The sequence below is a fragment of the Siniperca chuatsi genome, linkage group LG20 (assembly GCF_020085105.1).
Source record: "Siniperca chuatsi isolate FFG_IHB_CAS linkage group LG20, ASM2008510v1, whole genome shotgun sequence".
NCBI lineage: Eukaryota > Metazoa > Chordata > Actinopteri > Centrarchiformes > Sinipercidae > Siniperca > Siniperca chuatsi.
Window position 1 is genome coordinate 21,940,139 of NC_058061.1, and position 25,878 is coordinate 21,966,016.

At 40.8% G+C, this 25,878-nt stretch overlaps 2 long non-coding RNA genes across 3 annotated transcripts in view; one reads left to right on the plus strand and one right to left on the minus strand.

Moving 5' to 3' along the window:
* Positions 1 to 914: 914 nt before the first annotated feature.
* The window catches only part of LOC122867730, a 61,290-nt gene continuing 36,326 nt past the window's right edge, over positions 915 to 25,878 (plus strand). Inside the window, exon 1 of one of the 2 annotated variants that reach the window (XR_006375979.1) lies at positions 915 to 1,293. This is a non-coding gene — a long non-coding RNA (uncharacterized LOC122867730). The remainder of the gene's footprint in view (positions 1,294 to 25,878) is intronic. The other variant, XR_006375980.1, reaches the window with a different exon arrangement.
* On the minus strand, positions 19,737 to 25,175 carry LOC122867731. The gene is made up of 4 exons (XR_006375981.1): positions 24,810 to 25,175; positions 24,153 to 24,224; positions 21,075 to 21,113; positions 19,737 to 20,876 (listed from the first exon to the last, which is right to left on the minus strand). It is a non-coding gene; the product is annotated as an uncharacterized LOC122867731 (long non-coding RNA).

Consider the following 25,878-nt stretch of genomic DNA (forward strand, 5'->3'; position numbering starts at 1 on the left):
TGAAACGGAAACACACACAAAAAGAAATAGCGACAGATGGAACCCATACTGACACATAGTAGGACTGTCAGTTTTATTTGAAATTCAAACTTCAGACACAGGAAAAAATGGAATATTCCAACTGTAATGACCTGTTTGAATTCAAAATCTCTCTCTCTCATTATAAAGAGTACGGTCTAGACCTGCTCCCTAGCAAAAGTGCTATGAAATATCTATGAATTGACACTATATAAATAAAATTGAATTGGTTCAACAGAGTTCGCTCTTAAAATTCACTATCAGCTGACCACATTGCATGCCCCATTGAACTATCAGTAAACTAGGTTAATAAATAAAAAGTACACTAGCCAGCACAGCCATGCTGATCCGATAATCATTGAAACATCTGAGAAGCAGTGTATATAAGTATTTTGGGTTCTTCACCAGGTGAAGATGGCAAAATAACCAACAAAGATAAGGCTGTTTGCTGACTTTGTAAAAAGCGTGTGTCTGCCTACTTTTCACCACACTCAGCTTGTAAAAAGGTCATCACCAATAAGATGGCAAGATTTATGTGCAAGGATATGCAGCACTTCGGAATTGTTTCTGTTGTAGTTTGAGGTTTTGTCACTTCCTGTTTTATTTTGTAGTGTGTTCCTCTCCTTGTGTGTCTTGTGGTTTTACTTCCTGTCTTTGTTTGCTTTCCCTCCAGTTTTGATTGTTGGCCCTTCCTTGATTGTTTGCACCTGTGTCTCATCGTCTCACCGTCTCACCTACCTTAGGGTATTTAGTCCAGGTCTTTTCCTTTGTTCAGTGTCGGATCATTGTCGCTCCTGTCTTGAGTACAGTCGCTTACTGTCTTGTGTGTGTGTGTGTGTGTGTGTGTGTGTGTGTGTGTGTGTGTGTGTGTGTGTGTGTGTGTGTGTGTGTGTGTTGCCGTTTGGTGCACTTTTTGTTGTACCTGGTTCCCGTGCCCAGTTCCCCGGCATTCTTACCGTGAGTTCTGTTTTGGATTCTTTGTCTCCCTTGGACCGTGTCTGGATTCTGGATTTTGAATTTTGCCTGCTTCCTGTTGGACTTGGTTAGCCTCATTCGACTCACTTTGTTGTTTCCACCACTGCCAGCCGGCTTCTTCACCCTCGTACTGCTTCCTGGTCATCTGCATTTGGGTCCACGTACTGCACCCCATATAACAGTTTTGGGAGGTTTTTCTCGATAATGACAGAACTGGAGCCATGATATAAAATTCCAAGTTGCATCACAATCTCAAGACAAACAGTTGTATGAGGGGAAAAATATACTCTACACCGAAAGGTAAGACACCTTCTGACAACGCGGTGACAGCACTAACACACACAGCACCCATGATAACCTTTTTCTCAGTGTGTCACCTCTTTCTTTTCTGCTTTAGAAAATACATGCACAAACAATAACCAGAACCAAAGAGCAACATCACCTAAGTCCCAAGTGAGACAGAGGAACAAAGGCTGTGTGAACTTATTTAATGTGCGATACCATGCACATTATAAGTTCCAGAGCCAGGTATTCAGTCCTGGCTGCTATGTGTCTGTCTCATTTATATATGAATCCTTAGCTTCAACCGACACAAAAGGACATCAAACTTTTTCACTGAACTTGGATGACTTTTTAATAAAAAAAATAAAATAAAAAAGATGGAGGGAGGACTGTTATTGCAACACAACCCAAATCCAGGCCATAGTCTCAATCCAATTCCCTTCAAAAAACTTGATTTCTTTTTTCCGTACGGAGCCTCATGCGCTGCAGATAAACGGATGCACTGCAGACAGTACATATGGGGAGGATAAGAAAAGGGCAACAAAGGACTAGACAGCTCTATGAATATAGGAATGGGCTGAAAGGCCTGCCTCTAACAAAAAACTCAGAAATACTTGACAAGAAGACTCAAATTCACAGTATCAGCACACTCTCTTGTATTTATCAGTTCTGAGACGACAAATCCAATATAACCATGCTGGGGCAGACTGGATGTCTGGGGATGTGGTAAGCTGATCGTCTCACAATCTTGCTATTTGGAAATTAATTTTGTGTCTTAAGTGCAGTGTTGTGTGTCGGAGCAGTGAAGTGCCTCCTAACATGCTCTGGCTGGAAGTACAGGCAGCGTTTAGCTGCTGGTTTGATAAACGCTGTAAGAAGCTACAGCTCATTGAATCTGACTGGGTGGTGTTCATTGTAATAATGTTTTTTTTTTTTCCTCCTTAAACCACAGTACATGATGTTGCAGTTACTGTTACTAGTACTGCTACTTAAAGGGTAATTCTGGTTTATTACAACTTAACTCTTGTAGCTTTGCCATTGTTCCTATTGGTTACGATAACATTATACTCACCAAAGTAATTGCTGTGATATGGTGACATTGCCACAATTAAGTCCACTGAAAGGGGACTGCTCGTGTTTCACAGAACAAATAGTTGGTTCGACCTAAGGTCCCGCCTCTGACTGGGCAGATAGCCAATCATAGTTTAAGATAATAGGGCAGATTGCAGGGGTGGCCCAGGCCACTCCCTGAACACACACCCCTGCTATCAACCCTTTCATTCCTCCCACTCTCTGTGCAGTGTGTACAGTTTTTCACATAGCCCCAGATTTGCTGTGTGGTAATTTGATTAGACACATTCATTTAGGAATATGCACCATGTAAGCACAAAATAGAAATAATGCTGGTCTTAAAAGAAGATTTTGACACACACCCTTTTTTAAGACAGGGCCTCAAGATCAAGTAGTAAAGCAGGTCAGTGGCTGTTGTGCTTTACTGGTGCTTATTCCCAGACAGATCTTCTTAGGGGGAGGTGCAGAACTAGCTCGTGGGATTATGAAGGATCCTCACTGGGGTGGTGAGGATCCAGCTTGTATGCTCAGGCAAACACCTCTGTAGCCAACACGAAGTCCAACACAGAGAAGCGTGTAAAACACTGTATTGTAAAGTTGTCTTTACCACTGTGACATATGTACATTTTTATATACTGAAAGATTGCACAGCCCACCTTCACACCTAGACAATATACACTTAAGCACAACACTTCAGTGCACACTCGCCTTTTTAGCAAAGCCTTATGCCGGCATACATTTCACTGCACATACTGTGTGAGCATGAGACGAATAAGATCTTTGAATCTATGAATTTTCACTTCATTATCAAGATCTAGTTCACATACAGTATAGTAAGCCTGCGCGTATTTAGGCTCCTGGAGTTCTTGTGACTCCTCCCTTATGAGTCATTAAGGTGTTTTTTGGGGGGAGTTTTTCCTTATCCGAATCGAGGGTGTAAGGATGGAGGGTGTTGTATGCTGTACAGATTGTAAAGCTCCTTGAGGCAAATTGGTGATTTGTGATATTGTTAAATTAGTTACGTAAAATGGGTATAAGAAACATGAAATTGCTATATAACTCCCATGTGTAATGCATTTGGTAGCATAGGCTGTAGTTTATTGGATTTTAGTTTCTTAATATTTCCAAAGTTTTCTTGACACCTGGGCAGAAAGTGGAAATGACAGAGCCAGAGTAAGAAAGATATAGAAACAGTAAGACAGGTAGAGAGGCAACCTGTGCTGTTTTAATGGCCACAGGTGGCCCCTGAGCCACCCAAGCCATCTCTTGTCTATTCTCAGCCATCCCTACCCGAATCCATCCAGGGACATGACTCCATACTTCTCTCATCCCCTCTATTTCCTGTTTTCATCTCAGCATCTGGTCCCCACAGACAACAGGAAGAAAATGAAAGCAGGTTAAAGTGCTCTCTGCCTCTCGCTCTCCTGGCCTGCATATTTCAGTGGATTTATTCTAGTCGTCTGGCCTTGTCTGTCCCTGTCCTACTACTTCTGCTATGTACCGGCCTGTACCCGAGAGACACATACCCCTTCCCCACATGTGCAAATACTGTACAGATGCACGCACATTCACACATTTGCATGTCCCTATGCATTGTCTGACACACACACACACACACTTTCTCCACATGGATTTTCAGTCTCCTCTCTATAACTCTATTTTGGGAGAATACCTTTAGAGGAGCTTGAATAATTCTCTTTGTGCAACACAAGGCTCTTCACTCTCAGAAAGGTTAAAGAAACTTCTCTCCGAAATCTGTTCCCAGGAGCACTTAGACACTCAATGAAAGAATTTACATTGCATCACTGCACCTCCTTCATAAGAGTGTAGCTTGTAGACCAGCATGTATGAAACAAGGTTGTGTTGTAAGGGGCCGTGTGAAAATTATTGGGGTGAGGAGGGGAGCTGAACCTTATGTTTAACTTTTCAGAAAAAGCAAGGCCCTCCCCCGCGTTATTATATTACCTTCACATCTTCCCCTTGACATAGATGGCTAAATGACAACATGTAATGTGAAAGGGGTTACTTGTAATGACAAATCCACAGTGGCCAAAACCCATTATGATGTCAGGTCTACAGAGCCTTTAGCATCTTTACGCTTATTGTTGGGGTTTTCCAGCCCTCACCTTTGCTGTTTTGGTTTGGTCTTGCCACTGCCCAGCCACAGCAGGCAGCTGTTTTCAGTAAAAAAAAAACACTGTACACTACCTGCACAGTAGCAAACAGCAGATAGATAAAGTTAGGTTACTAGCTTACAAGCTAGTTGCTAAGTCCAAATGAATGCTAACGTTGCTCCATGTCTACTTGTGTGTGTAAATAAGCCATTTTGCTAAGACATTAGCCGTATCAGTTTCATAAGGTGATAAGCATGTGTCAGTGTTTTGTCTACAGTCTGTTGCACTGCCCCTAGTGGCTAAAAAAACAACAACCCCCCCACCCCCCAACAATGCCAGTTTAAAGAATTCAAGATTGTGTACTCCAATTTAACCATTAATATCTGCTTAATGGAATAATTATCGCAATTGCCCCCAATTTGAAGACATTAAATTAACAATGGCCAAATTTATGGGAAAGGTTAGTAGGAGCACCATAATATGTAAACTCTAATGAGAGTTGTGAGACTGAAGCCTAACAGTAAAGTTACAGGCCACTAAAATGCTCTGTAGAGGAATAGAGTGACAGTGATCCCATTAGTCACTGGTGTTAAATGTGATGGGGACAAATAAAGCCCTGACACAGACAGGATTGTTTTCCCTCTAAGCACACAGAAGCTACATTTTCAGTGTCACTGTTAGATTTCGTTTTTTAATGAATAAATCTCACAAGGACAGGCTGACTTGAAATAGAAAAATATGGGGTAAAACCCTAACTACCACTCCTGCTCTTCCAAAGAATTCTGCCCTCCCAAATGCAACCCTAGCCAAATGGGGGAAAAAAAAAACATCCCCCTCCCTTTTCTGCCCCCAATCATTTTCATACCGTCCCTGAGGTTGTAGTGCTTCATAGGCTGGGCAACCCCAGTCTACTTTATTCTCTGCGCTTAAGTGTAATAAATGTACTGCGTCCCTAAGTTCTGATTTACAAATGCGCTAATTTAACTGTTATTGTACTTTTATATTCTACTTAGCTTAGACAAATATTACCTCTACTTAGCATGAATCATAATTAGTTGTCTGACGTGTGATGACAACACTGCTCACTTCTAGTGTCACAGAGTAATGGCATTGCAGGTAGGTGACAGAATCACAATGGCATGGAAAAAAAAAAAACATGAAGTAATATTGGAAGTTAAAATGATCTCTAGAGCACTTACTTGTCACCACTCACATTTTCTAATTTGCAATTCATTCAGAAAGGCAGTTTAAATATTTTTTTTTCCCCTCCAGAGCCCCTCACATGATTCTAATGTTGGATTAATTAGTCTCAGATAATAGATGCTTACACCTAGATACTTTGAAAACCCCCCAACGTGAGCTGTTAGGATGTGTACACGGTATAAAATTATCACTTGTACGTTCCCGTCTTCTCACCTTACGTGAACGTTTGACACTCGATTTAAACATTATAACACTTTACAACTTCCGGCAAAGACTCTGATTGCTTCACAATGGAGCTAAAAAAGGCCACTGGCATAAGCAACAAAAAGGGTCCTAGTGCAAAGAGAGAGAAGAGGATATGAATAAAAGATGGCCAGGCATAGCTGGGAGCTCTCTAATTATTAAAGTGTCTACAACAAGCTAAAAGTATTTTTTTGTGTTTGTGCGTACCTGAGGTCACAGTAATGTACTGCTCATGTCACACAACTGCTTATATATGGAACCCGAAAGAAGTATATACACATAAGCAGTCTCCGTGGGCCCCCTTCCTCTCTTGGTCCATGTCTCTCACGCATCTTTTGAAACATTTTTACAAATAATTGAGCCAACAACTGTACACATGAATCTGTAGTGGTTATAAGGGTAGTCACAAATGAACTGTTCATACCACCATTTAAACAAGTAGTAATAATCTGTGATATGTAAGTCTGCACTGTGGAATTGCACCACATTTCAACCCTCTTTTCTCAACATATTGTAGCCTACAATTACTGAACACTAGTATTAGAGAACACTATTTTCTTCATTTAAAAAAAACAATTTTTTACGCTGGAAAAAAAGGTAAGCTGATATATATCTTTAAAATGAAACTGTCATTTTAAATAGGCCAAACATTACACTGCAGCCTACTGGCAGACCTATTTGTAACATAATTTAACCGAATTTTAATTCGAAGTTTCAAGAATTTTCCAGTTAGCATCATAACTAGGCTAGTGAAAGGTATAACCAGAGGCAGAGTAGGGCCGCGTCTTCCCGCAAGGCATACTGGGTAGGCGTGCCCAGCCATTCAATTTAGTCTCTCCCACCAAATTTAGCAAGTTAGCTCCTATTTGCTAAAGCAACAACAACAATGCTAATGTAATTCCGAACCAACCAACAAGAGGCTGCTGTAAATAAAGACAGAAACAAAACCTCTTTAGTTTTTAAGCTTCAGTTTAACAAAGCTGCTCATGCCACGTACCTAACCAGCTAACTAGCTAGGCTGGCTCGTGAGCTTAGATTATTACACAGCACCAAAGTGAAGAGTCAGTGTTGTTAGCAGTGTTAGCTAGCTCCTGTTGACCTGAGCGACCACAGAGGCCGTCTGTCTTTTGTGCCTTTCTCTAAGGAACATCTTTGGATTCAAAACACAGCTGAGGTAACTGAATTAACCAGCTAATGTTAGCAGCTGCTGCCGTTAACACTGTAAGTTCACTTTGATGCTGAGTAATAAACCAGCTCACAACCCCACCAAGCTAGTTAGCCAACTTGGTACAGTAGGTAGCATGTGCAGCCTTTTTTAAGCAAAAATAAATAAAAGGAGATGTTTGTTTCTGTGTCAGTGTACTGTTTATTTACAGCAGTTAGATAGTTCAAACACAATTACTTTGACTTTCTAGTTGCTCCAGCTAACAGCAGCTAACTGACTAAATCTTGTAAACGTTGAGCTTACTAGCTTAAGAGGCAGGGAGCATGTGATTGGCTGAAAGGTGAGAGGGCAGTGACAACACCACAGTCATGAAAGTGACATTATGAAATATAAAGTGCTATGAAAAGTGTTATTGGGGAAAAATGCCATTGTGACTTTAAATTATTTTTTTAAATAAGGGGCATTTAGAAATTAAAATGTTCAATTTTGAAATGAAAACGTGGTCCTCTCAAACTCCAAAAAGAATACATACGTTTGTATTTAATATTGACCACCTCTCCATACTCCATACATTGAAAGTCAGTGCATCAAGGTGAATAATGTTTTTTTTTTTTTTGGTGTCCAGGCATACTACTGCTGACAATGATTAGCAAATATATGTTCAAAGGTATTTGTGTGTGCGCCTGGCGTAAGTCAATGGCTGTAAATATATTTGTCGTAACTTTCTGGCCACAGGGATTAACCACTTGCCTTTTGTACTTGTTTTATTGATGCGCTGAATGGGATCCGTAATTTACAAACACACGCAAGGCCAAACAACGTTTGATCAGCACATCATGACTTCCACAGGTGAATTACAATATGAGTGCCGATGAATATATTCAGGATGTGTCACCTTATGCACTTTAATCGTGCAGCCTAGCCACAGGCTAGCTTTTAATTGGCTTCCATGAGACATGAACACATCAGCTCGCATATACAGTGAGCAAACATCAGAGAAGAGGAAACAGGGGGAAGAAGACAAGCACGCCCTCTGTAACATAATGCCAAAAATGTGTGATTTCTTGTCTTTATACTGCGAGAGCATCCTTGTTTCTGCACAGCGTGTCCCACTGAGGTGGTAATTGTAATGACGGTGAGTGAAGACATCACTGCTGCTTTTCCTCACACCAGACAGCAATAATGTGGCGATTCCTCTTGCCACATGTAATCTAAGTCAGCCTGACGTGCACTGAAGATAAAGTCATTTTCAGACACTTGAAAAGCACAGAAGCAAAATAAAAATGGGCGTGCAAAAGAGAGTGCTTAAATAAATGTTGTAATTCAGCGAGTACATGCAGCCTCTGCGCTGATGGATTTCTCTGGACAAACTTGTGTGTTTGCTTGTTTAAGTGTATACGACTACCCCTCAACCCTTCATCCTCGCGCTGTCTGTTTCCTCTAGCGCCGCTCCACGTCCCTGCCTCATTTTTTTATGTTTTACGACACATTTTAAGCTTCTGTTTACTCATCTGCCGCGTGGGTATAGAGAAACATCAACTTGTTTTTAACAAAATCAAGCCTAGAATGTAGAAGCCATAGGCTGTGTGATAATGAAGTGAGAACAGAGAGAACGTTTCTCCAGTGTTGATTTGAGTAATGCTTTGTCTTCTTGTTCAGTTTATGAATTAAAGTCTCTCTCTCTTAGATTTTTGTGTTTTTTTTTTTATATTTGTCCTGTCACCTTAATTACTTTATTCATGGTTAGCCATCCGCCCTTCAGTTCCAGGGGTTTCTAAAGTTGTAACCCATACAATTTTAATTATAGCAAATCCCATTTTATATTGATTATAATACTATATATGGCCGTGATATCACAAGGAGTTAGCACTTACCACAAACCCTTCAACACTCTAAGATCTCCGCTGGTACACTCTAAAGACACCGGCTAAGAGAAAAACTGGGGCAGTGTATAATAATCACACGCAACTGTGGGGAACACTACATCAATGAAAAGATCAGCATCAGCTGTCTGTGAACACCAGACAGACGTCAGTGGGATTAAGATCTCCCTACCATGCCGCAATATGTGGCTCAAAATGGCACAAAAAATATAAAATAATATTCAGCAAGTGAACTTTGTGCTTTGTTTTTTTTTTTTTTTTTTTTGTCAAATCAAGTAGAAAATATAATCTGTATATCAGAATCAGAAATACTTTATTGATCCCCGTAGGGAAACTCTTTGTTACAGTAGCTCGCCTTTACGTCAGTGCACACAGGAGAAAGTACTAGAAAACAATGATACACTACAAAACACAATAAAACAGGTCAGAAAATAAATTATCAGGTGGGTATAAGTATAAGATAAACTAAGTGTCAAGTACCAAGTGGGTTTACCGGTTGATGATGATAATACAGTATAATAATACAATGTAATAAAATAACTAATAAGCGGAGGTGCATGTACGGTCGAGAGTAATAGAGGTATGTAATATCAATAACAATAAATAAGAAAAACTAACATGGGAAAACTAATATTGCACGGGAGTAGTACACAGAATATTGCACAATTATTCAATTATGGCGGAGATGTAATGATCCAATGTCCAGTTTAGTGACCTAGGGTCAAACAGACTGAACACTTAGAGGGAGGAGTTAAAGAGTTTGATGGCCACAGGCAGGAATGACTTCCTGTGGCGCTCTGTGGTGCATTTTGGGGGAATGAGTCTTCCGCTGAAGGTGCTCCTTTGTTTGACCAGCACGTCATGGAGCGGGTGGGAGACACTGTCCAAGATGGCGTGTAGTTTGGCCAGCATCCTCCTCTCTGACACCACCGCCAGAGAGTCCAGCTCCACCCCCACAAGGTCACCGGCCTTACGGATCAGTTTGTTGAGTCTGTTGGCGTCCGCTACCCTCAGCCTGCTGCCCCAGCATGCAACAGCATACAGGATAGTACCGGCCACCACAGACTCATAAAACATCTTCTCCGGCAGATGTTGAAGGACCTCAGCCTCCTCAGAAAATAGAGGTGGCTCTGGCCCTTCCTGTAAACAGCCTGAGTGTTCTTGGTCCTGTCCAGTTTGTTATCAAAGTGTACTCCCAGGTACTTGTATGCTATACCTTCTATCAAGAAATGCAGGACCGGACCCATAGGCAGACGAAGGAGGTGGATGGAAAGTGGCAATGAAGGGGCCTGGGACAGGGAACGTGGCTGGAGAGGGGCCGAGAGACAGACTGTGACACCTTCATTAAAGCTATATGATACTTATATTAATTGAAACCCAAGATTCTATGTTTTCTATGGTGTCACCCTCACTATTACTTTCAATGGAAATATTGTGCACATGTCTTGTGCATCATTTTATGCACATTTCCACCCTGGCATTCTTGACATCTTTCAAAACTCTGAGCTCTTCACTACAGTTTAAAGTAACAGTATGAAGGGTTTGGGGCACCATGGTGGCCTAGTGTAATGGTTTCCATGTAACTGCAACATACCTATCTTGTTCAAAGTTGGCTGGGGACATTTGCTGCTGTGACTGAGTGCTGTCATATAAAGGAAAAATAATACAAACAAATGTGCAAAAACATCTGGGTCTGACCAGGGTGCTAGTAATAATGGACCCACTGGAGACCAGGCAGGGTTGGATATGACATAACTAAGCCTAACTGTAATCACCTCAGTTGTAATATTTTAATGGAGAAAACAGAAGTCATATTGTGTTACATTTGATCCGTGATAGTTTAATGACCTATTTTTAATAACTTAATTCACTAATCAAATAGTTTATCGAACCAGTCCTCAGACACTCAGTCCATTAAAGCAGGTTTTAAATTTATATTGAAAGACTTTGTCATAACCTAGTTTCTAGTGAATTGAAACTCCTAGTATACATACTCTAATACGACCTCTTCTGCTCTTACTTTTATATTTTCATGTTCGACATGGCATTGATAATATCTAATCTCTTCCAAGGACATGGATGGAAAAGATAAGACGGGGAACTCTGTCAGTGGCATCTGAATGGCAGGTTTCGCCACTCTCCCCTGCTAAGACAGTCTCTCTGTGCCGCCCACTTATTGAAGAGACTGGGAGTCCTGTAGCTCACCTCAGTTACCTTATCTGTCCCAATTCAACCTCACTGCTCACTCGCTGGGCCTGAGTGGATGCCTGTCTATCTCTGGCTCTTCATTTCAGCCCCCTACCTTGATTTGTTAGTACAATATCCTAATGGACTTCACCTGTATATGTATGTGTGTCGACAGTGTATGTGTATGGATATGAGAGGGAAAACAGCAATTTAGGTAAGAGTGAACACAGCCTTAGTGAACAAAACTGTGTCTGGACACTTGCAGTAATAACCTAATGGACTCACCACAGATTAAGGTTGGATGTCAGTGGATTACTGCAATTAATAAATTGAAAATGAATAGGAGAGCCAGCAAGGCGGGATAATCTGAGGACATGAAGAGGTTAGATTTCAGAACAATACAGCAAAAATGGTAAGGATTTATGCCAAAATAACAAACTTGCCCACCTTTCAATGTGATATAGGTCAGCAATGCTTTTATGAAAAGCTTTCTCACCTTCAAACACAGCTGATGGATGCTCAAATAGGAACATTAAAGGGTCACAACGTATTGTTAAGGGCTTTCAGAAACTTCAAAATACATAAATTCTTTGCTTTTTTTTTTTTTTGAAAAAGGAAAACAAGGTCCTTTGGCCCTTCCAAACTGAATGTTAGGTCCATAGGCCATAAAGAAGTTTTTTCCAGATCAAGCTGAGACCCAGCCCACATTTCCACAGTACATGACTCCCTGCTATTAGGAACTGTGAGGGACTACGGCTGTGCCAGAACAGCTTTATGTAAATCACCACCTCCATGACAAGGTCTGAAAATGAGCTGCTGCCCTGGGGTAGTTTGGTGGTAGACGGAAGGAACAGTTTTTCATATCTGTTGCTTCCTCGCAGTGGGGCAGTCTTCCTAATACATGTTCAGAGTCAGTGTATCTACATACTGTGCATCATGTGGTGAAGACAGAAGACAGACTTTTGATTGTGAAACTTCAACAAGGACCGAACATTAAGCGGAGGATCAATACAGGGCGCTAAGGCAGGATCTGTTTAATTCAGTGAAATTCACTTTCGCCATAATTAGCTTTGGTTTGTGCATACCCCAACCCCTTGTGCAGTGGTGGAAAACAACTGAGAATATTTACTCAAGTACTGTACTTAAGTGCAGTTTTGAGGTACTTGTACCTTACTTAAGTATTTCCACTTTATGCTACTTTTAACTTCTACTCCACTACATGTCAAAGGGAAATATTGTACTTTTTACTCCACTACATAACTTTAGTTACTAGTTACTTTGCCAGGCCAAATTAATAAGAATATAATCAACAAATAAATTAGGATGTATTATATAAAGTAGTTACAATTAGCCCCACACAAGTAAAAACGGTTTTGGTTGGCTCAGTTAGAACTGCAACCCTCTGGTCACACAAGAACGTCAATAATGGCCGATTCTGGGAAAAAAAACCCTGCTTTAAGTCCAATGCCAGCTTTTTTTAAATTGTTGCTTTCTACAATATCTGCACATGGCAGCTAGGGTACGGTTAAAGCACAGTAAGGGAAAGATTACGGTTACAGTTAATAAAAAGGGGAGCGTCAATTGCAAGATGCGATGGCACACTACACGTCCATCCACTACCCGACCTCCGCACCCGTACAGTCTGCCTTGCTGCATATAGAGTATACATCCTACTGTACTGGCAGAGTGCGTTGGCGCTGGACGAACATCATACGGTGCGGAATTATCCAATATGGACAGAATTCCTAGGATGCTGGGCTGCGTGATCACTGATGACCCACAAAAGCAAATGTTATTTCAGTTCAGTGCAACTCAGCTGAAACATTCTTTCCCATTCAAATGATTATTTGGTTCCAAAGTTAGAACTCTGTGATAAAAGCTTACAGCTAACAGACTTTCTCTGTTATTTAATGTTATTCAAAAGATTTTATTATTGTGACTGTGGTTTTGGGGATGCCTAAACTTGTCCCAATAAAACAGAAAACCGGATGTGTGTCCTATGCCGAACACTTTATTTTTCTTCTTGCACTCATATTCAGCTACAGAACATAATAGCTCCCAGGGCAAACCCAATAATGGCCATTAGAGGTAAGTACTGATGTTTCTCGTTTTATTTGACGTGATTAAGACAAATGGCATGTAACTCTGAGAGAATGATTCTGCTGGCCTGTACAGTATACTTACACATTAGTCTTAATTTCATGATGGACATTTGTGTTATGATATTTAAATCAACCATCCGTCAATACAGTTGTTGAGGTGTTTTTAAGCATGGGCTTTTCAGTTATACTAAAATTAGGTTTTTAAATGCGGAAAAATTAATGTCGGGTGTCAAAGCGGATCAAATCAAGTATGTGCTGATAAAACCATTTGATTCCTATTGAACTTATTTGAAGTGTCATTACTTACATTATTTCAGTTTAGGTCATTATTACTGCAAATGTATGAAATTCACACTGTCGCGCCAAAACGGCCTCAAATATGTGCTGCTCAACCTTTTGATTCATAGATCTCCAGAAATAAAGTTACAGCGCGGATGCATCATTGGTGACTGACTGGTGAATTTTACGATATTTTCATCTGATAGACTGACACTGTAAGAATGAAGGTGTCGTCCTACAGTATATGAAAACAGTTGTTACCAGTGGGGTGTAGCTCACCTCGCAGAGCGCTTACCATTACCAACCGTGGCTAACCCGACCACGAACACGCTAGCCCTAGTCGGTCACAATAGCTCTCCAAGCTAGTACTACTGACTCCTATCGCAAAACTGTTTGCAACCTGTGTCTCTGGAACAGCTTACACTCCAGCAGGGCAGGGTTACACGAAGGGGACGGTGCAACACAGCTAATAGTCTATGATAGCTTCCTCTGTTTTGGACTGTGCAGCTCTCCAAGATGATTTCAACCTAATAGATAATTGTTTGCACACAGCAGTATAACTACGTTTTTTTTATGGTGGGCTACTGTATGAAGTTAATCAAAGTTGTTCAACTGCTAATACCGGGAATGGAAACTGTACTGAATTATAGGCACACAAACTATTCAGAATGTATCCAAACCTTAACTGGTGGGACTAGTATTTATTCAACCTGTGCGCTCTGCATTTTTCATCATCACCCCTGGCTAACGAACGACTCACGGACTCCATGCTGAATAAATTATAACAGTGGTCAGCTGTACGCCTCCTGTCCTTTAGAGGACATCTTTAAAGGCTTGCAAATGAAGTACAATCTTGGGGCAAATATGTCTGCTCTAAATGATGGTTCATGCAGACCATTCATACCATTCATAAACAGAGGATATTTCATAGGCATGGCATTTAGAATATGTTTGAAGTGGCTTCGATTTTGCTTGAATTTATGACTTACACACACAGACACAAGAAACATCCTAGCTGTCCTGATCTTCCCACTATTCCATTCCAAAGCTATCACTGCAACAGCCATTCATTCCACTTTTGCCTGTTTACTCCTGTAATATCTATGTTGTTTAGCCCAGCAGATAAAGACCTGTGTGATCCATGCTTTCCAGTCTCAGATGCACACACACAGTACACACACCCTCCCACATCGATGGGAACCACCACCCTTATTCCATTTCCCTAACTGAATATATTATTCCGGCCCTCTCCCCCCACCTCGGTTTGACAGGGACAGATTGAGCTGGCCTCCGATAGCTGCAGTAGCTACTGTTATGGGAAATGGAGCTGTACATTTACATTTACTCATTCTATTACTTTGATGGATCATCTTGGCTACCAGGCAGCTATTTTATGGTTAGGGTGTGATGTGTCTTTTGGAGTAATGCAGAAAAAGATTGAGGACAGGTATTAAAATGCTTAGAAAGCACAGAAGTTTATCAAACACTGCAGACTTTGCAGATAGTGACTAGTTAGTAGTCCTTAGCAAGTCAAGTTTTATATTTGTATATTTTTTTGCTGTTACTGTAAGTCAAAGGAAACTCTGAAAAGCTGAACAAAGGGAACAGTCTGTCTTGGCAAGCAGACAAGGTACATTTTTTCACACTCTGGTAAGCAGCAGGGCCTGTTCACACATCCAATCCCTATTATATGATAGGCTAATTGTGACTTATATAGAGTTTACATGCTGCAGTCACAGAATGTAGAATAGCCTTGCTCACACTAAGTGCATTCATATTCATATTGCTTGCCAACTAACCAAATAACTTGAAAATTAAGCAATAAAAGGAAAGTATATTCAACTGAGAGAGAGAATGGGATTGGGATCTGAATGTTGTCTTTCTGTAGCAGTGGCAGAGCCAAGGGGTGACCATTGACTAGCATGGACACTAATATGGGCACCGCAATGGTCAACCACTGCTGCACTGCTGGAGCACCAATGGAAATGCTGGAATCACCCATCCAGTTGTTCTGCCCTTCCCCAGTGTGTTTGGGTTTTCCAGTTGCATATACTGTACATGCTTGTGTGGCCACTACTACTCATTTAGCAGTCACTGTTGTCTAAGTAAATGAGTCAAAGAGTGAGTGAGTGGCCCAAAATGATGACTATTTGTCCTACAGCGGCAAGCCACGGAGACTAAGACTGAACAAGATACCGACTGCTGTGCTCCCAAAGGAAATGGGGTCTCAGCCCGGCCACTAGGGCTGTAACTTTTTATTTAAAAATTCAAACTAACATTCGAATTTGGGGAAAGATTTTAGATTTGTAATGTTATCTTGTGACTCAAGTGAGCCAGTGGAGGCCACTCAAGTCAACGAATGAATGTTAGGTCAGTCAATGCGTGAAACACACAGTCCTGGCCAGCACACGGCTGACAGCCTGGTTCCAGACCTCTGGATCGCTACACATCTCAGTTGCCACCAGCTGGAGAAGCAGTCGACCAATCAGAGCTTTGTTACCAGGCTAAAGATTGGGGATGACAGCTTTCTACATAGCTAGTTAGCTACCTGACTAGCTACATCTATGAGAAATATTGAGAGAAAAGTAGCCACAAAAATGGCTCCAAGGGTCAGATGGACGCAGCCGTGTAAATTGTTGTAAGTTCACTCACAGGACTAACTCTTCTGTGTCGACAAAACGAAATAAGCCCCGCCACCCCCATCTAGAAATGGGCTAACATGAAGAGTTAAATGAAAGTCTAGTGTTTGAATCCCTTATCTTCCGTTGGGTGGTTGTTCCTACCTGCGAAGACTTCTGATCCTCCTCGCCTTTGGGTGATTTGTGTCTCTAACTTTTGGCTTCTTTGTTTGCCAAAGATAAGTGCTTCTTCTTTTTTACGTCTGGTGCAGAAGACTCCGCCGATCATGTCTGCTGTTTTATGCGAATCGATTGCAAATGTTTACCCGCTACTTCAGTTTTATTGTGGGTTGAATGCATGGACCTTTACAAAAGATCAATGCAGCTCTTGCTGTGGAAAAACTCTGGTTTGAACAGACTTTATTGTAATTGTCAGCCAGGACTGTCCCACGCAGTTGATGTAAAAATAATGATTAAAATAAATAAACAAAAGCAAGCAACTGCAAAAAATACCATACAAGCTGTGTTGCTATAGATTAGGGGGCAGGAGCAGAGCACCTCAAAGACAACGCCTTGGAGAGGAATCCCTTGATAGATTTGTTGTGCAAATATGACTTCACCTTTGCAGTGAGAGATCCATGCAAGGCAACTTCATTCTAATCCCTGTCGAGCTCTTCTGTTGTATAATACATTACACGTTACTTAGTAACCAAAGCTAAAAGTTAAAACATTGCAAATGAATAATGATGAAAGAGAAGTAGAGTGTTTGTACTGTTGCCAAGGTAGCAGGTGTACAAACATAACAGCTCATACATAAATGCTTAGGTTGGAATAAAAAACCTTTTATGTTATTTTGTCACACAAACGTCTAGTTATAAAGTTCTTATACAATATTCCTCATACTGTGATAAATCATAGCTTCAAAACTCCATTTTCTGATGGAAATAATGGTTGCGTTTGTCCTTCAGGTCAAGTTAATTCAATGACAGTTGGTTTCCTACGGTGATGCATATGAGCCATTAGGATCCAGACCAGATGAACTTCGCAGGGCTGAATTTATTGTCTTTGGGTCAGTTCACACAGTGGCAATAGGTTACTAACATTCTGTCTGAAATGAGAAAATAAAGCCCTTTTCAGACAGAATATACCACTGCTGGCTTCATCTGGCTTTAAATACAAAGGCTTTTGGGTTTTTAAAACGTAGGTCTCTGTTATGTAAATGTTCTGTGATGGCTTTATTGAAACATGACAGCACTTTTAGTTTCACAATCCTTGTTTTACACGATATTTGGCATTGAGTACACAACAGGAGGGGTAGGACATTGGTGCATTGGAAAATATCCATCAGAGCAGAGTGTTTTAGTTGTTCACATCACTGATGGATTCTAAAAACTATTTTGTAATTAAAGCCTAAATTAATAACCATCGTGAGCATGAGAACATCTAGCTCCCTCTTCTCACTTGTTGATCGTCTAATATATTTTCTCATGAATTTCATCATTTACTTATTTTAAAGTGTTATAAAGTATATGATTCTCCTGCTTCTTTTATACAGTTCCAACACACCAAGTTCCAAGAATGGAATGACATTAGGTTGTGACTCTTATGTACGTACGTACCTTAACCCCAAGTTAAAAAGCAGTAGTAGTTGGGTATGATTAGAAGTGTGCACCTGTAACCACACCCAACAGTGATGTCACGGTGTACTGACACACCCTTTAGTACACTTCTGCATCACTGTAGCAAAGTAAGAAGTTAAACCGCTGAAGGTCAGGCAGATTTTCAGCAGGCGTTAAGTTGCTCTTTAATGCTGTGTGGTGTTGCCAAAGACAATTTCCCACAATAATGTTACTAACTGACTAACTAAAGCCGTTTGCTGGATATTCATAATTAGCTTCATGCGGTTGACATGGATACCAGTTAAAGATTTAGAGAGAGAGACTGACGGGTTTGATGATTATTATGAAAATTGCAGTACAGAAATGCCAAAGATACGTTTGAGGTAGTTTAGAATCTCCAAAGAGTCTCCAAAGAAACATAACGCTATCTGGATTACATATTTTATTGTCATCTTGTTTGAATATTGAAAAAGTCCAAGTGTGACCGAAGTGTAAGTATACCCAAACCTAACCACACTCAGAACCCCAGTCTCTGGTGTCAAAGCCCAGCAATTATGTTTCTTTGGGCTTTGTAGTAGGGATCAAAATCAAACAGCAGCAGTGCCATTGTGGTGTTAAGAATTATAGTAATTTGCATTTAGTATTTCCTGCTTCCTTCCAGATTAAAAAAAGCACACAGCATGATGCAGAGTTGTACTCTGTGAGTTGTTGCTTGGAAAGCTGCATTTGAAAATAGATATTCAAGATTTTACCACCTTTTATGGGAGCTACAGTATGTTAGTCAGAATGGATTTAGATATAAATCGCTCAAGCAGATACTGTAAATAAGACACAACACTTTTCCTTCTAACTCAGTACACATGTGGCTGTGGTGTAAATAGTTGTCATCCAAAGGGGAACCATTAGTGTGCGCAGAGTGGGGATTGTGGGAGCAGCGATATACAGTGTCAGTGACTGTCTGGAGGCCGCCCCCCCTTACCGAAACAATCTGTTCAGCTCTTTGCCGGAACAGAATTGTTTTCTTCAATGGCCAAAGGTTCTCTTAGAATCAGAGCAGCTCTGTAACCAAGCAAATGATCACTTCCACTGCTAATTTAATTGAAGTTGTCCTATTATCATGTGGTGATTATGCACCTCTATCAAAGACACAACTACTGGGTGAAGTTTCCGTGGTGGCTCTGCTCCCTGTTCCTCTGCTCATTAAAAATGGTCAGAATGACATGCCACACAGAGCACTGTTTAAAGGGTAGGAAAGGAGGTGACACAGATTTGTCATGACTGATACAGAATCCACCTAATTTCCAGCTGTGAGCAGCAAAAATCAGTCTCCATGTTCATGCTTGGAGCTCCTCCTGTGACTGTATTTAATGCTGTGCACCACTGACTCATAAACGTAGAACCATACAGGCACTAACTGGTGGTGCAGTGGTTAGCACTGTTGCCTCACAGCAAGTGAGCTCGAATAACACAAACATTCCAGGAACCTAAAACATCAGTAGTAAGCTGCTATTTGCATCCATTTCTCACCAGCTTGCATTAAGTCGAACCTCTGAACTGTGTGTAGCTGTTCTACATTCATCAGTGCTCATGCATCCTTCCCACTAACTTAGCTTGTGTACAAAATGGTAAACATGGCGGAGACAGGCAGATTGATTTTTATCATAAGTTTGTTGGCATGGAAAACTGAAAGGAATTATAGAAATAATGTATTTTATGTATTATGTAATATAGACTGATGTTATAGTTGCTGAATAGAAAATATTCAGGTGTTCTGTCAGTTGGCAGTGGTCACAAGGCATTCTGCAAAATGTTGGAAATCACTAAATGATGTAGAGAAGGCAAGAAAATGGATACTGGGGTGAGTGATACATGTCACCTTTTAAAGTGATGGAAATAAATAAATAGTTTTATGTTTAAATACGCTCCAACAATGAGGTACTTTATTACACTGTATATGAAATAGAATAGAATGCCTTTATTGTCAATGCACATTGTACAACGGAATTTGTAAATTCTCCAATAGTGGTCAGGGCCTTTATTTTTCTCAACGGCAGATTATTTATAGATTATTATAGAGACAGCCTTTATTCCCGATTTTCCTTATTTTGTACCGCTTATATTTGTCAGGCTATTATTTGAATACCAACTTTTATTTGAGAATTTACAGTATATCATCATATCACCCAGTGGATACACATAAAGTACCAAAAATGTAAAAATCTTGGTTTTAAAATAAGCAACGGGCAAACCTCCCAAAACTACCAGACTACTAAAGCTTAATTAAGTCCAAATCAAACATGATTGCATGACCAGGAGACAGTACCAAACAAACTATGTCTTCAGCATGTTTATGGCACTGCTGACCTGGGTAGATCGGGACAAGGCCACAGCTGTAAATCTTAACCAACCACTATCACACGTAGAGGAACTACTGCTCCTGACAAGCACTCAGATACATAATTGATTGGCTAATCTAGAGACTGCTGGTCAGCAAACAAGCCAGCACATGCAGCAGACATGAGTCAAGCCAGCATGTAGCAGATGCACAAGTCATGTACTGCTCTGCACTGTCACTTTAAATAATAAACTAGTGGCACTCTGTGTCAATTTGGAATTCAGTGCAGACCAGGGCACTTTAAAAAAAAAAAAAGTTATTTCATGGAAAACAGTGCATGCTGACATGCAACATACTTGACAGTTACTTAGCCTTTAGTATAGAAACCGATTTGTAAAACAACCCTGAAAGAACCTGGAGAACAATTTAAACTCAAAAAGTTGTTTAAAAAACAAACAAAACATAAATACAATGACCATGATTCATTTTCATATCCAGTTGCCTCTCAGCCTTAGCAGTTTATATCACTCATCAACAAGACCCGGGTAAACTATCTGAATTTACAGCTGCCTGGCAGAGGTGATGAGTGAAAGCGAGGGGGGAGTGGAGAGGAGGAAGAACTGGTTATTCCCAGAGAGGTCTGTCAGATGAGAGCGATGTAACACATCTGGCCTGTCGGCTGCTCCCGGGTCTTTAATATTCACAGGAACTCCCAGGAATCGGCTGCAAAAAACCCCCACAATGAATAATTGATGCGCGTGGTGCCACAGAGTTCCTTCCTTCTGTTAATTGGATTTCAAGAAAAAAAGAACAGAGAAACAGGTAATAAAATAAGAAATCAAGAGACTATTTTCATGCTGCTGGCAACGCCGTTACAGTAAGGTTATTATGGCATTAATTATTAATTCTTTTAAAGACATGCTGTCCACTGGCTGACCTCGAGACGTGGAGCTGTAGCGTAGAGTTCTCAATAAACTTACATTACTGGTCGATGTCTGTCATGTTCTGAGGCCTCTTCTCTGAAACGAAAAGAACATTTTAAATCTCGAGATCACTTTGCAAAATCGTCTGTGAGGGGCAACTAGCCACCTCTGCTAGTTTGGAAACATAACCTCTGCCCACGGTTGCCCAGGTTACACATTTATGGGTTACACTAATTAAAGTAAAATCCTAAGGAACAAATCAAAAATCTACTGCTAATTCACAAATCTGATTAGAACTATTAAGGATTCAGAGCGCCCTTTATTAAAGATTTATGAGTTGTAACTAATGGATAATGAATAATTTACTGGTATTTTGTAATAATAAAGGAATTATATATATTTTTTTCTCTTACTTTAAATATGTATGCATATACAGTATGTGTTAGTGTATATATACACATATATGTGAATATATTTTTACTTTTCTTTCCTGATATATACTTTTTGTTTGTGACTGCTATATGAACGAGGAAAAACTCAAAAAAACATTATTCACAAAATCGTAATACAGCTATAAATGCTGGCAAACCATTAATAAATACGCATGTGTCGCTCACTTTCTAATGAGCCATCATGTCTGCAGTTGCAAATGTTAGTAAGTCATTCATAAAGGGTAATAGGTCTATAAACCACCAATTCTTTTGTTACAAATGTTAATGAAGTCATTAATAAAGCGTTACGTGTTTCTCACTCTCTAATGAGCCAAGAGCAGAGGTTACACCTGCAAATATAAACGTCAATGAGTCATTCATAAAGGACCGAGACAATTAAGTCTGCAGTTATATTTGGTAATAAGTTCTAAATAAATGGATTTTGTTTTGGATGCCCTGCAGCTCTTTTCTGTAAGGTAAATGGTGAAGGGGTGCTCCTGATAAATGAATTAAGAGCTACATAATAAAGCTGGAAACCCAAAAGATGCCAAAAGCTGTTCTCATTAATGGCTTACAATGATTTATTAACCATTAATAAAGCCACAATGCGTTAACCCTTCCGAAAAGGTGTCTTATTAGAAAGTGGTACAGGATTGGGATATATAGCAGAAAATGACAAGTGATTTGAGAACAGACTGCCAGGTAGTGCGTTGATGAAGTGATATCAGAATTAAATCCTAGATATCTGAATCAACGCACTGACCAGTCTCCTTGTGAATTATTCCCGATGACCTCTGAAACAGCTGCTACATTGCAGATGAACATGACTAACCATTAGTTTCTTATTATGAACGTATTCCCTCCGGGCCAAGTGGTACATCATACTGAGTTGTTATTAGAAATCAGTCTTTATGATAACCTTACCAGTAATTTATCTCTGAAATGCTCCGATTTATTTCAACAGGTCCTTCAGTTTCTGACAAAGATCGTCGGGGACCGAGTGACCTGCCGAAGAGCCTCTTTTGGCTCCAAACATTTGTCTTTCATGTCACAAACAAGGAATAATAACTGGAGCATATGACAATATTGCAAGTTTTTTTGAGAGATATAGTTAAAAATGTTTTGCACCACCACGCCTTTTGTTTTTACCACAGCATTTCTTACTTTTATGTCCTTAAATGCATCATCCTACAAAACTGACACACAGCTTCTGAGCCTGTCCTGGGAATCCGCCATTAGTTCAGCATTATGAGCCAAAATTGCGTTGCTGTATTTAGATCACAGCGGGAGTGAGAAGTTTCAGAGGCGGTCTCTGCAGCCAGAATCAAATACTGCAATAAACATCAAAGCCAGCGTACAATAGGAGGGTCGATGGGAGTTTTAGTTACACAAATTTCTCAGAGGCAGAAATAAACAGTGCCTTTAACCTTAGTTGGTGGAGCCGAAGAACACGGTTGCAGCAATTTCTCAAATAAAAGCTCCCTCGGTTGTGGAACGACCTCAAACTCAGTTCGCTCAGCAGAATCCCTCTCTGCAAATTGTGATTTGCTATACACACGTGTCTTACTTGGTGCTGCCGCGGCCTTGTGGCACCCATGTCAGGGGGAACATGGAGGTGAGTTATTCTTGAAGGCTTCTCCTTGAGCTACTGTGGCTGAGATTGTACCTCATTTGTACGTCGCTTTGGATAAATGAATACTTTCAAATGAATAAATGCTACTGTAAATGGCAATTGGAAATAATTAGTTAATGATAGTGTAGAGTGTGACATGACTATGTTGTTGTATTGATGTAATTAGTGCTGTGGGGATGTACATTATCCGAGATTGATCAAAACAGCAGGTGAACATGGAGGAGGTTTTGAGTTTGCAGGAACAGCAAATTAAAAAGGGAGCACATCAGAAAGCAGGGAGGCTTTGAACTAAAATAGGAGAAAATATATATAAAACATAGGAAATTAGAAATGAAGACCTGGAGCAAAGGGGGAGTACCCGAGGGCCCTTATAATCACACCTGTCACAAAAAGGTATTTTGTGACACTAACACATTAATTATATGCACATCATCAACATCATCTTCCTCATCCTGTCCAATCTGACGCTTTTCTTTGCACCCAAACCGATGAGTTTCTTTCAGAGCGGCTCCATTTCCAAGAAGTGTCTGTCTAAAACGAAACACACTGTCAGGTATGTAACGACGCTCGGTTCTAGACCAAAGACCTGCCGGCTCGATGAACTCGTCCGTTCTCAGCAGAGGTGTTAAAACCAAACAGCACACAGGAGACGTGCATTTTCTGTGTAGCTGCAGGCTACAGCCATTTAAACAGCAAAGAGAGGGCAGCCCATCTGTTGGCTAATAAAACCAGGTTAAAGCGAGCAGGAGAGGCAGAGAGAGAGAGAGAGAGAGAAAGGTCATAATGTAGGCAGCAGTCCTTCATGTTTCACTGCCCCACTGCAGCCTTTATTCCTTTGGTTACTAGCAGGCCAGCAACACTCGCTGAGCTGTAAAAACAGCTACACACGTTGGAGGAAATGTATGGCACGCAACAATAGAACAGGCTTGTTTTAGAGATCTAAAGGCTGTTATCTGTGTGTGTGAGACAGAGGAGAGCGTCTGTATTATAACCCATTACATGTGCTTTACATGTCGTTTTGAAGGACAAACCACAGATGTGTCATTAGTTTGGGCTGTATTTACTCCATACCCCGGTGAGATGATCCAGTGTTTTCATTATAGGCTGATCTGGTTTGCCACTGTGGAAAATATCCAGCACCATCTGTGGAGACAGAAGTAAAGAAAAGAAGACATCTGGATCTGATATGCTCAGCACCTCTTTCCCTGAAGTCCACGTCTACGCCTGAATGATGCAATATAACACATACATAAAGCATTATGATATTATGAGATCTGCTGTAAGCCTGGTGTTGTCATAAAATACACAGAAGACATTACATTATAAGTATTTAATAAGGTCAAATATCCCAGTGGATTGTAACGGCTTTTCTACCCAATTTGCATGAATGTTTATAGGTGTCGCGGTGCTCTGTGTGGCTGTAATGTATGGAGTGTGGTCATGGCAGCCTGTAAATCCTTTATTTACAGCTCCTCATCTGATTCAGATAAAGTATGCGTGTACTGATAGCTATTGCATGTTTATAGGGAGATATGACATATTTTATTTTAAAGTTGGTGCCGCCGTTAATGGTCAATGTTGAGTCAATTAAAGTGAGGACAGAACTTCCTTGTTTTCCTTTTAACAGCAGCAAAGGTGAAGATGCAATCTTTGAGCATCTTAGTTAGCGTCTTGGTAACTACACCCTCAGATTCTGCTAGAACCCCCGCCTCCCAGCGCATTTAAAACCTGTAACAGAGGAGTGAGGAGCCGCGCCCGAAGGTGGTGTGGCCACGGGGGACCACCGCTCAGTGGCAGAGGCGTAGAGCCGGTAGTCAGTGCTAACCAGCCGCACAGAGATCCTGCAACCCTGCTGTAACGAGGAGCCGGCTTTGCTTTTTTTTTTGCTTCTCTCATTTCCTGCTGAGGGAAAAAAATCTTGTTAATGTACAGCGTTGTTTTTCCGGCGGTGCGTATTACACCGGGGACACGCAGGAGGCGGAAGTACTTATTCCACATATTTGTCAGTTGTCTCTAAGCAGAGAGCGAGAGAGACGAGCACGCATACCCATACAGGCCTGTGTGTGTGTGTGTGTGTGTGTGTGTGTGTGTGTGTGCACGCGCCCCTCCCCACAGATCATCACACAAGGCGAACTTCATTGTTGCAGAAGAAGCGACTTCTGGTGTGAACAGCCAGGCTACTGCTCGCAGGAGAAATGACCTAGCGTGGCGCTTCGCGGCGCTTCCGCTTCCTGTGCGTCCCCGCCGTCAGTCTTGCTAATGCTAACACAACCGGCAGCTATGCGTGAGAGGCACAAACTGAGGCTACGGTTAGCCAGTGCTCTGCTTTTTACACTTGGTGCGGTAGCTGCTACCACAGTTGGGGGGTCAAAATACATAATAGGGCTCTAGAGTCTATAGAGTCTGTGCTTATTTGCTCTCTTTCTGAGAGCGAGATGAGAAAATGGACACCATTTACACATATTACAAAAGCAAAGCGTGAAAAAACATTTATATCAGCTTCCCAGTTGTAACTCCGAGCCTGCGATATTGGGAATATCAGACAGCTATGATATCTCTCACTTGGTGAAAAGAACTACATAAGTGTGAAGAAATCTGTAGCAAAATGGCTGCAAAGCCACCATCGCTGGCAGTTACATACGAATAAAATTCAATAGTAACACTTGATTGATTGAGCTAATTTAAAGCGGGCTGTACACTGTATCTGGTTTCACTTGATAACCAACTCATGGAAGTATGAAACACATCAAAGGTGTGACTACAAGGCTAGCAGTAACCATCTTGAAATAATGCGTGA